We start from the raw sequence: 13675 nt of genomic DNA on the forward strand, positions 1-13675 counted from the left end.
CTTTTCACCTAACTTAATAGCAACAACCTGGATTGAAATTGATACTCCAGGCAGGTTTAATTATGCCGGGAACTGCATCTAAGTGATGCATTTAAGTAATTGATCCTTCACTTTGGATATCTATTTGAACTATGTAAAAATAAAGCATATGATCTTTTAACTTAGGTATGTAAAGATTTCATGTCTTGACAAACAAGAATAGAAATGTTAATTCTTCCCAAGTAAATGATCCGAGGACCAGGCCTAACTTAGGTTTTTGTTTAACACTTGGTAAAGAATATTAATTTAGGCGAGGTATGTGGTCCGAGGATCCAGGCATACCAAGCTTCAGTTTGATACTTAAATACATTGAAATGTTTATTTTCACAAAGTAGATGATCCGAGGATCAGACGTAACTTAGGTTCTGTTTAACACTTAGTAAAGACTATCAATTTAGACGAGGTACGTGGTCCGAGGATCCAGGCATACCAAGCTTCAGTTTGATACTTGAATACATTGAAATGTTAATTTTCCCAAAGTAGATGATCCGAGGATCAGACGTAACTTAGGTTCTGTTTAACACTTAGTAAAGACTATCAATTTAGACGAGGTACGTGGTCCGAGGATCCAGGCATACCAAGCTTCAGTTTGATACTTGAATACATTGAAATGTTAATTTTCCCAAAGTAGATGATCCGAGGATCAGACGTAACTTAGGTTCTGTTTAACACTTAGTAAAGACTATCAATTTAGACGAGGTACGTGGTCCGAGGATCCAGGCATACCAAGCTTCAGTTTGATACTTGAATACATTGAAATGTTAATTTTCCCAAAGTAGATGATCCGAGGATCAGACGTAACTTAGGTTCTGTTTAACACTTAGTAAAGACTATCAATTTAGACGAGGTACGTGGTCCGAGGATCCAGGCATACCAAGCTTCAGCATGATACTTAGACGAACGAAGATAATGAATGTAATGTAGTTTACAACAAAAAACGGCCGAAGTGCCTTTTATTTAGTAATAGTACATTCGTAGATTATTTACATTCCAGGGACGTTGTACAACATTTTCGTCCAAATCTTCCAGATTGTAGGCCCCTATTCCTGCGACCAAAGTAATGCGATAAGGTCCTTCCCAGTTGGGTCCCAATTTTCCCCACGCAGGATTCTTCATCGTGCCCAAAACTTTCCTTAATACTAAGTCACCTGGTCCAAGAGGTCGAAGTTTCACATGAGAATCATACCCCTGCTTGAGCTTATGTTGATAATAAGCTAGTTGAACCATGGCGCTTTCTCGCCGTTCCTCAACTAAGTCTAAGTTTCTCGTTAATAGATCATCATTGCTATACGGAATAAAGGAGCTTTTCTTCGGGGTTGGGAACCCGGTTCTAAGGGTATTCTTGCCTCGGCTCCATAAGTCATGGCGAAGGGTGTTTCACACAGTGGATCTTCGTGGTGTAGTTCGATACGTCCACAAGACATGTGGTAGTTCTTCCACCCACCTCCCCTTGGCGTCACCCAACCTCTTTTTGAGTCCGCTCACTATTACTTTATTGACGGCCTCGGCTTGCCCATTTCCTTGGGGATAAGCCGGAGTGGAATATCTATTCGTAATGCCCGGATCACGGCGGTATTTCCGAAAGGCTTTGCTATCAAATTGTAAACCGTTATTCGAAATGAGAGTATGAAGGATGCCGAACACAGTAACGATATTCTTCCATACAAACTTTTTTGCCTCCGTGTCTCGATGTTTGATAATGGCTCGGCTTCAACCCATTTGGTGAAGTAATCGATTTCCCACGAGAAGCCACGCGTCTGTTTCCCGTTGCTTTGGGGAAGGGTCCAACAATGTCCAAGCCCCATTGGGCAAAAGGCCATGGGCTAGATAGAGGATTCGGGACTCACACGGTTGATGTATATTTGGAGCGAACCTTTGACATTGGTCACATTTCTTTGCATAATCTTGCGCTTCTCTCTGCATATTTGGCCACCAATAGCCCACGAGTAAGGGCCCCTGTGAGCTAAAGACCTTCCTCACGTGTGACTTCCGCAAATCCCTTCGTGTAACTCTTCCAAAAGTAGCTCCGTTGCCTCGGGGTGCATGCATAACAAATATGGTCCCGAAAAGGAACGTTTGTACAATTTTTGGTCCTCGAATAACCGAAACTTGAGTGGCTTTCCCGCGAACTTTATCTGCTTCGGCTTTTTCTCCGGGCGGGATGTCACTTCGAGAAATGTTACTATTTGATCCATCCAACTAGGCCACTGTCCAAATTTGAAGAATTTGAGTGGAGTTACCATCCGGGTCCCGGTGGGTTTCAACGGGTCTTCAACGAGGATAACTCGTGGTAGACTTTGTGCGAGGACGTTGCGAGCGTGGCTAATGAGTCGGCATGGGTATTGCCACATCCGGATACATGCAATAGTAGAAAAGACTCAAATTTAGATTGCATATACCGACACAGGTTAGGTAATCTCGCATTCTCGGAATCCCTTGCTTCTAGCTTCCCTTCTACTTGGCCTACCACCAATAGTGAATCCGAGAACATTTGCACCATCTTTCCTCCCATTTTATGAACCATGTTCATCACTGCGAGGACGGCTTCATACTCTGCTTCGTTGTTGGTGGCCGAGAATCCTAATCTCAAAGATTTCTCAAAAGTAATTCCTACGGGGATATCAAAACTAGTCCGATACCCGATCCCCTACGATTTGCTGCTCCATCAACATGGACTTTCCATAATGGAGGCCACTTCACACGTAATCATGCCCTGCGATTTTTTACCCATGCCTTCTTGATAGTCTTCTAACGAAGGCTCGGCAAATTCCGCCACAAGGTCCGCGATGACACTGTCCCTTTATAGAGGTGCGAGGCATATACTTGATATCGAAAGCTCCTAGGACGGTTCCCCATTTGGCAATTCTTCCCACTTTAATCTCGCACTTCGCGGGGATTGATTTAAGAGGGAGTTGTGTAAGAACAACAACCGTATGAGGCTGAAGTAATGGGGAAGTCTTCGTGTAGCATGTACCACCGCCAAGATAGCTTTTTCCGGTGGTAAATAACTCGGCTCGGCCTCGTACGATTTGCTTACATAATAAACCGGTCTCTGAATGTTATTGTCATCTCGGATAAGAACCAAACTAAGCGCATGATTAGCCACCGCAATATATGCGAACAAAATCTCATCAACCTCTCGGTCGAGACATAAGCGGTGGTCGCGAGAGATACTCTTTTAGGCTTGTTGGAAAGCCACCGCGCACTCCTCGGTCCATTCAAAACCCTTCCATTTATTTAATAATTGAAAGAAAGGTCTGCATCCGTCCGCGGACCGAGATATAAATCGGTTGAGAGCGACGGTCATGCACGTTAGCCTTTGCACTTCTTTAGGATTCCGAGGTGGGTGTAAGGCCTTGTTTATTGCCTTGACTGAGCGAGGATTCACTTGATTCCCCCGTGAGTCACCATATATCCTAGAAACTTGCCCGATCCCACACCGAAAGAGCATTTAGAGGCATTGAACGCAATTTATACTCTCTTAGCTTCGAAAAGTGTTGCTCGGATCTTCCGGATGTACTGAAACTTCTTTACTCTTTACCACCATATCGTCCACGTATACCTCGATAGTTTTTCCTAGCCGTGCCTCAAACATTCTCGTCATCATCCTTTGGTAGGTAGTCCTGCGTTTTTCAAACCAAAAGGCATTACCTTATAATGATAATTTCCCGTAGGAGTGACGAATGCGGTCTTCTCCCCGGTCCTCAACGGCTAAAGGTATGCGGTGATAACCTTGGAAAGCATCAAGAAAACTCATCCGAGGATGTCCAACGATAGCGTCAACCAATTGATCAATCCGAGGCATTGGGAATGAGTCCTTCGGGCAAGCTTTGTTTAAGTACGTGAAGTCTACACAAACTCTCCATTTCCCATTCTTCTTTTTCACCACCACCGTATGGGCTAACCATTCGGGATAAAACACTTCTTTGATAGCACCGCCTCTTTGAGTTTGAGCACTTCCTCTTTATGGCTTCGGAATGTTCTTTTGAGGACCTCCGAGGTGGTTGCCTCCTCGGAACTACAGTTGGATTGACCCTTAAATGATGACATATGAAGTTCGGATCAACCCCAGGGGCCTCATACGCGTTCCAAGCAAATACATCCATATTTTTCTTTAAAAATAAAATCAGCTCTATCTTCTCTTCCTGCGGCAATTGAACTCCAACTTGGAAGAACTTCTCAGGATCATTGTCTATGAGAATTTTCTCCAATTCTTCACATACTGCTTCATCTACCTCGATTTGCGGGAAGAGACTTTGATTGCTATGCTTCTCCGTTAGCCGAGGCGAGGTACGGTTACGGTCTGCACGAGTGCAGTAGTGACACCTTTGTCGAGCCACAGACTGACTCCCAAGTAACTCTACCACCTGGTCTCCAGAATGAAATTTGACTTTGACATGCAAGGTTGAGGAAACAGCCCCTAACGCATGCAGCCAAGGTCTCGCTACAATAGCCGTATAGGGAGAATAAGCATCGACCACGATGAAATCTACGTCTACCACCTCCGGACCTGATTGCACGAGCGGTCTAATTTGTCCCTTCGGAACGACAGCTCTCCCTTCGAAGCTTATCAAGGGTGAGTCATATGGCATAAGATCTTCAACTCTTAATTTCAAGCCTCTAAATAGGTCAGGGTACATGATATCTGCACCACTACGTTGATCAACCATTACTCTTTTTACATCATAGTTCCCTATTCTGAGGGTTACCACTAAGGCATCATCATGAGGCTGGATGGTCCCCATCTTGTCCTCTTCAGAGAAACTTAGAGCGGCGGGATACTTGCCTTAATCCTCTTCGGCTGATCCCGTGACTCCTCGGCCAATGTTCGAGCCCGCGGCATTACCTGAAAGGAGGCGAGCCGATCCTACCGGAGTGTGCCGCAAAAATGACATTGATAGTACCTAGAGGAGGTGGATGAAGGACCGTCGTGGTTTGCCACTCCCGATTGGTTTCCTCGCCCGTTGGGTTGGTACGAAGCTTGCTTCAGCTTTCCCTCTTTAACCAATTGTTCCGAGATGATTCCATAAAGTGCGACAGGTCCTCGGTGGTATGACCTCTCTCCAGTGATAATGGCGGTGGAGATTTTGGTTGCGTCTCAAAGGGTCCCCTGCCATTTTATTTGGCCATTTGAAAAAAGGCTCATGCCTTATTTTCTCCAACGCCGCACGGCTCCCCGAAGACGGTGTTGACCCTTTGTGGGGGTATGTGACCGGCTTGCTTGGAAAAATCCCGCGCGAGCCTATTGTTGTTGTATCGGTCCGACCCGAAATCCCTCCTTTCTTGTGGGATAACCTTCGCCTTGGCTTTTCCTCGTTCTTTGATCTTCTTCAACCCTTTTGTACTCGTCGATGCGATCCATCGGTCGACGTACGCTTCGACGAGGTTTCTTCGTTAAGGATTTCCTCGAAGTCATGCTCCGTTGGTAGGTGACTTTGAAGGTCCTTATTGCTACATCGTCGAAATCTCCCGTCAATTTCGTTGAACATTTCCCAATACCGGTCCGAATATGTTTTCGGGGTTTCCCCCTTCCCTCATGGCCATGGATAGTAAAGAATCCAATGGACGAGGAACTCTCTTACCGCACGTGATAAAGCGAGAACCAAATGCCCTAGTAAGCTCTTTGAAAGAGCCATAAGCCGTCAAACCATCTCATGGCTACGGGCCCTAGGCTAGAAGGAAAAATCTTGCATAACAAAGTTTCATTCCCTGGAATGCACTTTGCCATTCTGCGGCCGAAATGGCTTACGTGCTCCACGGGATCCGTCCGACCATTGTAAAGAGTGAAGGCGAGGTTGTGTGAAGCGCCGAGGCAACCTTCCTTCTTCCAATGCGCGCGAAGGGTGATCTGGAGATTTGACGTAATGCTCTTCCCATTGCGTCATTTCCTAAGCCCCTAGGGGGGTAGTCTCTGCCACGCCTCCCATGCAGATTGTCTTCTTCGGAAGAGACATATTCACCTGGGGGAGTTCTGGATCTCTGCCCGTAATTGTCATCCTCGGATCCTTCCGAAGAGGGGTCAGAGACCGGAGGAGTTCTCCTTTGCCTTTCGTGGCACAATCTCTTCTTTAGGCCATCAATCTCCTTCTGCATGGCCCTGGCATTTCTTTCATAAGGAGCTCTGCTTCCTCCTTGCGAACGACTAGCACTTCTGATGGTGTGTGTAGTATGTACACTTCCTTCTCGGTTCTCTCCGTGATCAGGATGCAAGGAGCGATCCTCACGCTGAGAACCCACGGACTCTGCACTGCGTTGTGGTCCTGATCCTACCATGATGTCCTAAACTTCCTTAAAGACTAAATTCCCACAGACGGCGCCAATTGTAAGGTCACAATTCAAATTCCTAATCTCGACAAGGAGGAAAATGGGCTTGAAAGGCCTTTCTTCACAATGAATTTGTAGAGGATGGGTTTGTAATTTAGATTTCAAGGATGGCTTAGACAATTACAAAAAGAACGGGCTTTGGGCCCAATGGAACAAAACAAAGAATCGTTTGCAAAGAGTAAGACTGAGAATTCTTCCTCGGACTGTTTCCGAGGATAGTTTCTAATAATATTTCTCAAGTTTGGATACAAATATTGATTATCATATATCTTTTCTTTCTCAAAAAGGCCTCCTCTGTTTCGTATGCCTTCCCTCCTATTTATACTCCTCCTCTTCTCTTCATCATCTTCCACTTTATGGTTGCAACCCTGATTTTTGGATACTTGTCCCATCCATTCTTCCCTAAAACCCGCTGGGATTTGGGACCGAGTTCCAAGCTCTATGCTCAGGTCCCATCCTTCCATCTATACTGTCAGGGTATCAATTACAGAGTCTTTAATACATGGGCGGTGGTAGCAGCTTTACTTTAGACATTCCACCGCTCTTTCTACTGTCCTCCACGTATACTGTGTATCCTCGGCTTAACATTCCGAGGACAAATTAACTCCTCGGACGGTATGGGACACTTAAATACTCCACGATTATTTTGATGTTTTCGGATTTGGGTTTCCAACCCAAAAGACCTTGTTGGGCCGTCCTTCATAAATTACTGGGCCCAATACCCCTACATAAATATTTAAGCAAAAAAATCTCAAAAAAAGGACAACTCATGCATGATGTATTCTAACATCTAAGTCTATAAGCTAATTAGATAAAGTCCTTTCTCATTCATGAATGCTATAGTGTACGTTAATACTTAAACAAATATACATTGCACAATCTAACACTACCAATATCAATTTATACCACCTTATAACACTATGCAAACCACCCACTTGCTCCATTTCAACAACCCACCACAATATCAATCATCAACATCACAATATAAAACGTTTACAAGTATTGAAAAAAAAACGTTAATATAATCATACAAAAGTAATTCAACAATATTCATTCACAATTCCCAAAAAATAAGAAACACTCCTAATATGAATTTAAACCACCTTATAACAGCATGCAAGCCACCTACTTGTTCTAACACAACAACCCACCGCAAAATCAATTATCAACATCCCAATATATAATGCTACAAGTATTGAAAACAATTAAATAATATCCATCACATATAACTCAACAATATCCATTTACAATTCCCACAAAATTAAAAACACTCACAATATGAATTTGAACCACTTTATAACTCTATGCAAGCCATCCATTTGCTCCAACATAACAATCCACCACAAAACCAAAAAAATTTATTAACACTATGTAAAGAGTGTTTATTTTTTCCATAACATTGAAAGCTCAGCTTTTTCTTCCCCTCTCTTTTCATTCACTTTCTCAGCAACTAAACACACATAAAGCCAATTCTAAATATCTAATGACTCACTAAATGACTAAAAACAAAAGTGCATTAGTATTTGATTAATAATAATTCTGACAGCAAAGCTGTCGATGTCAGAGTGATTTTTTTTTTTTTTTATTTTATGATTTCACCACCCATATTGTGTAGGCCCTACGATTAAAAATAATAATAATAATAAAGAATACAATACGTGGGGACGAAGATTCTTCCAATGCCTTGTGGAGTTGTCTAGCATTACAACAAACAACTTTTAGATTCTTTCAATGCCTCTACACTTGTGCCCAATTTAGCACTCTCCAAACGCCACCCACACCACGCGTGCACTCTTAAAGACAGCCACATTAAGGAAATGGACAGCTTAAGAAAGACCAACAATTAAACATTCATATCCTCCACTTTTTCCTTATCCACACTACATCGGCACTCTCCATAATTGTTCTTTTTCTTTCCGCTACACTCATAACTGTTCTCACTCTTCACTCTTGCTACAATTAGTCGACCATTTCCTTATGGAGCAAGTTTCTCTACAATCTGAATTGGAGGAAGTCTCTCAAACTGTGACGTGTCAATATCAAAGAGTGACACCTATCCAACCCCACTAAAACTCAAATTCAAGAGATAACTCCCGTAAACTCAAACGTTAGCCACTCTCTCGTTAATGGACCGAGTTATATTTCCTTCTCTTTTTTTATCAAAAGAGCAATTATTTCCCACCATAACCAAAACGAAAATGCTCAGTCCCTAAGCCACACCAGTCACTCACACTCTCTCTGTCTCATTCCTTCAGCCTTATACAGCTCAAATCCCTTCTCCATCTCTCTCTTTCATTCTTTTCCCTTTCTCTCTTCAATTGATCTCAACTGTACGCAACTAATGCTCCCCCCGCCTGTGCCCCCCCCCCCCCCGATCTTTCCATTGTTTCCGATAGTCCCACCCATCCACCACTCTTCGCCATTCCACCCATCCAATCCCTTCCCTCTTAGTTGGTGCCACTCCCTCCAAATGTCTCTCATTCTACCGTTCCCACTCCCTTCTCCCTTCTCTCTCTCTGCCTTCCCCATCCCCATCCCCCACTCAACTTGTCGCCGCCAAGAACCACCTCTCCATGTCCTTCTTTTTGTGGCAATCTCAGTGATGAAGACGATTATTTTTGTGGTTATCTTTGTGATGAAGACAAAGATGATTCTTTTGGTGGTAATCTCTGTGACGAACACAAAGACAATTCCTTTCACAATAATCTCTATGACAAAAACAGAGGCGACTACTTAACCTTTTACAAGGTTTGTTTTCCCTTAGCATATTTAAGATTTTTATGCATTGGTTTGTTATTTCTATTGTTGTTCATTGTTTGTGATTGACTTTCAAAGTTTGAATATTGGAGCTTGCCTGATCTTAGTTGAGTTTTGTAGCTTCGAATTCTGGTGGAATTGTGTCTAAAACTTATATGTTGTACTATCTCTATATAATTTTCCTATTAGTTTTTGTTGTTAGTGATTACTGGTGGTATTTGGGTTGTTGGTTCACATTTGCTCTTGGGTTTTTTCTTGATTCTTGTGGATTTTCTTTTAAAAGAATTTTTTGGAGGAAAATGTTTAAATGGGAAATTTTTTTGGGGTTTTGTTTGTTTGGATTGGAAATCTTTGTAACAGTGGAAGGAAAATTGAGGCTTTTTTTTGTTGTTGAAAAAACTTAGCTACAGTTTTACTTAGGTTCATGTAAAAACTAAGAAATCTAAATAGAATTGAGAAGATTTCATTGACTGAGAGAGAATTACAAGAATTGGGAAAGAATGAATGAAATCAATACATAAGGTGCTCTGTTTTATATACACAGAAAAATATAACTAACTCACTAAAGGCGCCAAAAAAAAAAAACAGTTATTTGAAACTTCTAGAAACTGTACACGTGTTAGTTTTTGAGTAACAACCTCCTTGATTCACGGAACTAACTCCTTCAATGCTCTTAGATGAAGAATTCATGATGTGGCATTGCCTCAATCAGTTCCAAGACTTATGTGGTAATCAAGACATCTGATGCAAGCTTCATGGTTTGAGCAATGCACTCCTCATCAGCAAATGCTAAACTGCTTGCTGCCCTCGTGGCTTGACCAGTGCATCTAGCATCAGCAACTGCTACACTGCTTGCTGCCCTCGTGGCTTGACCAGTGCATCTCTCATCACAGCTACTGCACCGCTTGCTACCTCTGTGGCTTGGGTTATGCAACTCTATTGTGGGATGTTGCTTTCAATTTTAATAGTTCACTAATTAAATTCAACTATTTAGGGAAAAATACATAGTTAAATTTAATTGAAGAACATAAGGTACAACATTGAACCAAGTATACCTATGTTTTGTTCTTTTTTGTAATTGGGTATCTAGAAAACAAAATTATATACTTACTAAAACAGGTACTGATTTCAGCTTATATTTGAGGCTTTCTTTGTTATTTGGAGTTATGTTAACTACATGAAAATGTTAGTTTTGTATCTTTGTTGAAGTATTTGTTTCCTTCATTTAATCTGCTAGGAAATTAAACTTTTTTAGGTGGGACATGATAATTTCTTCCCAACTATCATTGTCAAATTTTGAGTAAAACTTATATGGGGTTGATAGAAAAGAAAATCATATCAACAAATGAACTTTGATATTTATCAGTCACATTATTTTGCAATTTTAATCATATCATCGATTTGTTGTTGTGCATCAGTTCATTTAGTAAAGCTTTTGAACTTCTGTTGTGATTTCAAACACCTAAACACTCTTGATGACCCTTTAATTCATGCAAAATGGATGAATGTAAAGAAAGCCATTTCCGAGGAAACAAAAGTTGTAAAGCAATTAGATGTGGAGGAAACAAAAGTTGTAACTTTGTTTTGGTTTCTATTTTAGTTTCTTGGTTTAGTTGGATAGTCTATATGTTAGGCTTTGTGAAGCCTAATTGTGTTTGATTTGGACTATTAACCGACCCGAAATAATACTGTTACAGTTTTTTAATGGGAGATATTCCTATGCCCAGGTAAATATTGTCTTGTGTGTAATTTTTTTTTTCTCTTTGGCGTATATTTTCTCTATTTTTGCATCTCACAGGTCTGGAAATTTCATTCATATCACCATCACTATGTTGTTAAATTGGTTTTGATTTGATACTCTTGTTTTCTTGTCATCTATTAGGTGTGCCTCTTTGGGTCTTATTGTGCATCTACAACCTTTTCCTCTACTAAATTGGTTTGTGTTGGCTAAATGGGTATGCTAGGTAGCTTATGGCTTTTTTCTAAGTTGGTTTACATGTTTTTTTTTTTTTCATATGCAAATTTATTTTCCTAATCTGCTTACTTTTTTTTTATTAGTCAAAACGAGGCTCAAGTAGTACCTATTCATGGAAGCCCAAAAAAATTAAGCACTGCAATAGATACTCCAAAAATTGGCATGAAATTTGATTGTGATGTTAGTGCATATGAATTTTACAAAGATTATGCCCACCAAATTGGCTTCAGTGTACGGAAACAATTTATAAAGAGAGAAAATATGGGACAAGTCATAAGGAGAACATTTTGATGCTCAAAAGAGGGTGAACGAGGTGTTGACAAACGCCAAGAACAGGTACATTTTCATCGCCCAATCTCACGAGTAGGTTGTTTAGCACAAATGACATGTCAGCTTCAAGAAGATGGTATGTTAGAAGTTGTTTCTTTTCATGAACAACATAATCATGAGTTTGCTCCTTCACCAATAAAACATATGTTAAGATCAAAAAAAAAAAATTGCACCTGCTCAAAAAGCTATTGCAAATGATGCAGAGAAGTCTGGAATATCAATAAAACAAACTATAGATTTATGGAGCATGCAAGTTGGTGGTCATGAAAATCTTGGTTTTTTGGATTATGACTATAAAAATCATGTACATCGTGAGAGGAGAAAGGCGTTAAAGAAAGGTGATGCTCATGCTGTGATGGAATACTTTTATAATATGTAATTAGAAGATCCATTTTACTTTTATTTAGTACAAGTTGATGATGATGATTGAACATATTTTGGGCTGATGCTAGATCAATAGTTGATTATGGCCACTTTGGACATGTTTTGTGTTTCGATACAACTTATAGGACAAATCAATATAATCGACCATTTGCTCCATTCATCGGGGTTAATCATTACAAACAAACAACCATCTTTGGTGCAGCTTTACTTTATGATGAAACCATAGAGTCATTTAAGTGGTTGTTTAAAACTTTTTTGAGTACAATGTCAGGGAAGCAGCCAAAAACTATACTTACAGATCAGTCTGCTGCAATGGCTAAGGCAATAGCAGAGGTATTTGTTGAATCGAATCATCGTTTATGTGTATGGCATATTTATCAAAATGCTGCTAAGAAACGAAGTCATGTATTTCATTCATCAAAGCAATTTGCAACTGATTTGAGCAATTGTATGTATGATTATGAAGATGAAGATGAATAGCTAGTTGCATGGAATAATATGCTTGAGAAATATAATCTTACTAATAATAAATGGTTGTGTGGGATATTTGATCTAAAAGAAAAATGGGTCATGGTATATGGTCGGCATATGTTTATTGCTGATATGAAAAACACCCAACGTAGTGAGTCAATGAACAATGTGTTGAAGAAATACTTGAAATCGAAATATAATCTTTTTCCTTTTTTGGGACATTAATCTAGAGTCTTGGCTGATAGGAGACGTCAAGAACTACGAGCTGAGCTCAAAATGAGGTAGACAACACTAGTTTTACAACTTGATGTAGAGATGTTAAGACATGTTGTAAAGTTGTACACCCCAAAAATATTCAAAATGTTTCAAGATGAATATATGAAGATAGGGGATTGTAAAATTTTCAAGGTTAGTAAATCTGATACTATCATTGAATATAAAGTTAAATATAGGCAAAAAACTCAAGAACACCTAGTTAAATATGAAGCCTCAGCAACTAATGTTCAATGCAGTTGCATGAAGTTCAGCTTTGTAAATTTGATACTATAATTGAATACAAAGTTAAATGGGCAAAAAACTCAAGAGCACCTAGTTAAATATGAAGCCTAAAAAACTAATGTTCAGTGCAGTTGCATGAAGTTCAGCTTTGTAGGAATTCTTTGTGTCCATGCTTTGAAGGTTCTTGACAAACATTAAGATACTTCTAACTCATTATATATTGAAAAGATGGACACAAGATGCAAATGTTGGTTCTATCAAGAACTATCATGGTGTTGATATTAAAGGTAATGCTCAAGAGTCATTGGGAAAGTGTTACTCTCATTTATGTCACAATTTTCGTGAAGTTTCCATACTTGCAACAGAGTCTTAGATAATGTATGACTATGCCAAAAAGATGTTTTGACACATTATTGAAGGATTTGCAAGAAAGGAGGAAAAAATGTTATTCCCTTAGCATGGAGGATCAAATAGAGGTCCATGATGAAGTTGTTCTTGGAGATGTTTTACAAGGTGATATTGGACGCCAATCCCATGAGGATATAACTTTTCAAGATAAACGTGGGATTAAAACAAAACCTACTGTTGGACATCCAAAATCAAGGTTGAAAGGTGTGTTAGAACGGCCAAGAAATTCTAAATCTCAAAGAAAAAAGGCATGCGAGTCAAGACAAGTTCAATCACTTGGATGCCTAAATAAAGTAAGATATGCTACATTGCACTATAATATGTGAATCTATATGTCTATAAATTTATTTTAAGTTTATGTGACAATTATTCTTTGCACATGTTATAGGCCAATTCCTCAGTTGACATTAATTCTCTTGAAGAACATAGTAATGTTGAACAAGTTTCACAGTTGGTGGATAATTTCACTCAAGTATGAATTTTTGGGTA

At 40.1% G+C, this 13675-nt stretch overlaps 1 pseudogene; it reads left to right on the forward strand.

Moving 5' to 3' along the window:
* Positions 1-10824: 10824 nt before the first annotated feature.
* Positions 10825-13151, forward strand: LOC142634820 (protein FAR1-RELATED SEQUENCE 5-like; annotated as a pseudogene).
* Positions 13152-13675: the final 524 nt, after the last annotated feature.

The sequence above is a fragment of the Castanea sativa genome, chromosome 5, assembly GCF_040712315.1.
Source record: "Castanea sativa cultivar Marrone di Chiusa Pesio chromosome 5, ASM4071231v1".
Classification (NCBI taxonomy): domain Eukaryota; kingdom Viridiplantae; phylum Streptophyta; class Magnoliopsida; order Fagales; family Fagaceae; genus Castanea; species Castanea sativa.